The 3,758-nt window shown below is 32.3% G+C and overlaps 1 long non-coding RNA gene across 1 annotated transcript in view; it reads right to left on the reverse strand.

Annotated features, from left to right (window-relative positions):
* LOC110268695 overlaps positions 1-3,758 on the reverse strand; it is a 23,047-nt gene that overhangs the window by 6,588 nt on the left and 12,701 nt on the right. The gene's annotated exons all lie outside the window — the stretch shown is intronic.

Genomic DNA, 3,758 nt, shown 5'->3' on the forward strand with positions numbered 1-3,758 from the left:
AAATTAAAACAAACATATTTAAATAGATTTAATATTTTTAAATTTAAAATATAAATTTAAAAACAGTGTGAGTAAAACTAAAATTCAACAATTTAATTTTAAATCTAAATTTTAAATCTTTTAGATTTGTAGCGCCTTACACTCCTCTTTCGTTTTCGCGCTCTTTTCCCGTCCTGTGCTCTTTCTTTGCCGCGCTCCTCCCTCGAGCCGTCCTCTTCCATCGCGCTGCACTCTTTCTCCGTCCTATGCTCCTCTCATCTTTGTTGCGTTCCGATCCTCTACCGGAATTTAGATGTATAACGTGCTCTTTGCTCTTCATCTTCTCCGCCTCCTCTAGTAAAAGATTCTATCTTTCTAATATATATTTTTGTTTATATTTGAGGGAGGAAGCTTCATTATTGTAAGAATAATTTTAAAGCTATTATAGCCAAATAAACATAATAACTACTATCTTCACATTTTTTTAATAATTTTTGATAATTTTATATGTTTACAAAATATTTTGTTTATTATTTGTTATTTTAGATGTGTTTACTTAATTTTAGTAAAAACATTTAAAATAATGCTTTCTGGCCTCTTGTGATAAAAAATTTTGTCTTTTTAAATCTATGTTTTTGATCATATTTGAGGGAGAAAGTTTTATTTTTGTAATAATGATTTTGAAGTTATCATACCTAAATAAACATAGTAACTATTATCTTTGCTGCTGATAGTATCTATCTTTTTATGATTTTTGATAATTTTAGATGTGTTTACAAAATATTTGGTTTGTTATTTGTTATTCTAGATGTGATGTGTTTATTTAATTTTACCAAAAAAATTATATTATATATATTTTTGAATGTATTTTAAAAATATTTTATTTATTATTTATTATTTTAGATGTGTACCTAACAATATTTAATAAAAAAAATAAATAAATAAAAAGAGAATTCTATAAGAAGATAGTGGTCTGTATTTAATTAGTTTGGGATATATTTTTCAAAAATAAATGTATTTTTAATGTTCCAAGATAAAATAACTAATCATTTAGAGCACTTGGTTAGAAAAGAAAGACATAATCTTCATGAATCAAGAAACACGTATTGTAGAAGTAGTCAACAAATTGATTAAAAGTTACAGAAAATGGAGTGATATTTGATCTTTTGGTTGTTAATAGTATTATCGAAGATGATTAGGAATTAGTTTATTTATCTGTCTAATATTTTTCTATTGATACTCTATATCTTATTGTGTTGAGTTTTTCATTTAAAAAAAAGAACTTAATAGTGTACAAAATTTAAAAATAAGAGAAAATTAAAAAATATAAAAATTAAACTAAATTTCAATCGATACGATTTTTTAAAAAATTAAAAAATTATTATAATTAAATGAAAAAATTTAAAGATTATTTAAAAAATAATATTTCTAAAAAAAAGGGGTATAAATACAGGGGTTAGGTGCCTTTCAGCTGCATATATATGTATAGCTACCACCGTACGACGATATTGGAAGTGCTTAACAAGTGAAATATTAATGGCGGCTATAATATATGTGTGTCATCACTGATCAGCAAGCATTAATTAGCTGCCATTCATAATACAAGTCTAAGAAGAGAGATGAATGTATCTTCATTCATCAGCACAATGCAGACATAAATAATATAATTAGTCCACTTTATATACTCCGTTATTATTCATCCGGCTGCTACATGTGCGTATACTTTGTTATATATCTACTTCCACAACTCATAAACATGGTCCGATTGGCGACTATTAATGTTACGTACCAAAATTGCTCTAAAAGCAAATTTTGAACCCAAGTTCCTATAAAATTCAAATACGTTACTTTAGTAACTATATCAATTATTTTGTCACCAATATCATATTTTATACATCATTTGTTACGACCTCCTTAATGTTGGACCGCTTAATTAGTTAGTTAGCCCATTAGAGATTATTAGAAATATAAATAAGAGTATTTAAAGTTAATGATAAACCCTTAAATAAAATTTTGATCTGTAATAAAAAAAATACATTGATCTATCAAATTAGAAAATACGATAAAAAAAAAGAGTATTTAAATTATAATATAGATGATAAAAAAATTAATGAATTAATATTAAACTTAGTTTAATTTAAAAAATTTTCCTAACTCGAAGTGAAAGTTTTAACATTGGTGTTTTTGTTGAGAATCTTTCATCATAGAAGTAACTCAATTCCATCACAAATCTCTGTCGAAATTCAATGCTGCCACCACGTGGCTTTTTTGACAAAAGTACTTGGAAACATATATTTTAAGAGTGTTTTAAAAAAACTTTTGAGTTTATAAATTAAACTATTAATTATATTTTGGTGTATTTATTTATATTTTATTTATTATTTTATTATAAAACGGTTCTTCCGGTTGAACCAATAAATCAGTAAATGACTTTTTAATAAGATTGCTTTTGCCTTTCGGATCAAAGTCTCATTCGAAACTTTAGACAAAGATGCTATTGAGATATTGGGCCCTTATGGTATCTCGTACACATTTCGTGCAGTCCAATAATTAGATTTCTGCTAATAGAAGATAACGATTTTTCTCTTTGGTAAAATAATTCCAATGAGAACAAAAAAGAAGGCATTAAGAAACCCTCCTGGTTTCACCGTAGACACTCTAAAATCTTTTTTCAAACTAGGCCATCCATCCTGCCTCGTCCCTTCTCGCGTAAACTACTGTATTAAAGGAGGTGAGTAAGTATACCAAGTCAGTAGTTAGAGTGGTTCAATAATCGATTCAATTTTCAGAACCTTACTCCATATAATAACTCAATACTCTTATTTATATTCCTAACAACCTCTAATGGACTAACCAGCTAATTAAGAGGTCCAACATTAGTTGAGTTGTAATAAGACTCCCCCATCAAAACAACCTTGTCTTCGTCACCATGAGCAACGAACAACCACATGGTGGCAGCATTGAGTTCCAACAGAGATTTTTACAGAGAGTTCCAACCACAGGCGCCCATGGCAATGGCGTTTTCCTGGAACCGCGATAGTGCGATCACAACCACCATGGTACCACCGCGCAATCAAGACACCAACAACAGGACAGTGACAAACTGTGCATGTCGGTACTAGTGGTTAAGGTTGCGCGACCAAGAAAGGAGTGGCAACGACTACGGATACAGCGCTAGTGTCAAGTTATTGCAGGAGGTAGCTTTTTATTTGGGCGGATGGGTTACAATACTAAAAGAGGAAGCCATAGTTTGATGGGTTCATTTTTTTTTTTTGGACCTGGTGAAGGCCGCACACCCAGCCCACACACTGAAAAGGAACCGAGACCCAGACCCGCCCGCCTAACTATCCTAATTCAAACTACGGATTACCTCTCTCTCTCAACCAACCACTCTCACTTAACGCGCTAAACTAGAAGAAGCTAAATTCCAGGGCTAACGTCTTGAGAAATAGAAGAGGATTCTCTAAATCAGGTTGGCTCTTGGCAGTGACCCAGTTCGCTCCAGCACTCCGGTGAAGAAGGAAGACGGAGATGGCTCCCCTACTCCAGCTCTTCTGGACGGAAAGTCTCTGAGGAGCGCTACTCCGATTCACTGATGCAAGGCTGCTGGAAGCTGCTTGCGATGCAACAGCTCTGATCGTAATGGTGCCTAGACAAGCGGCACTGCTCTGGCGGAGGAGGTTTCTGAGGGGATCACTGCAAGCTTACAAGGCCGGAACCTCTCTGCGGCATTGGTGACTTCTCCTTCTCAACTGCTCCAATCATCAATCCCCTGAAAC

The sequence above is a fragment of the Arachis ipaensis genome, chromosome B02 (genome assembly GCF_000816755.2).
Source record: "Arachis ipaensis cultivar K30076 chromosome B02, Araip1.1, whole genome shotgun sequence".
Taxonomy (NCBI): Eukaryota; Viridiplantae; Streptophyta; class Magnoliopsida; order Fabales; family Fabaceae; genus Arachis; species Arachis ipaensis.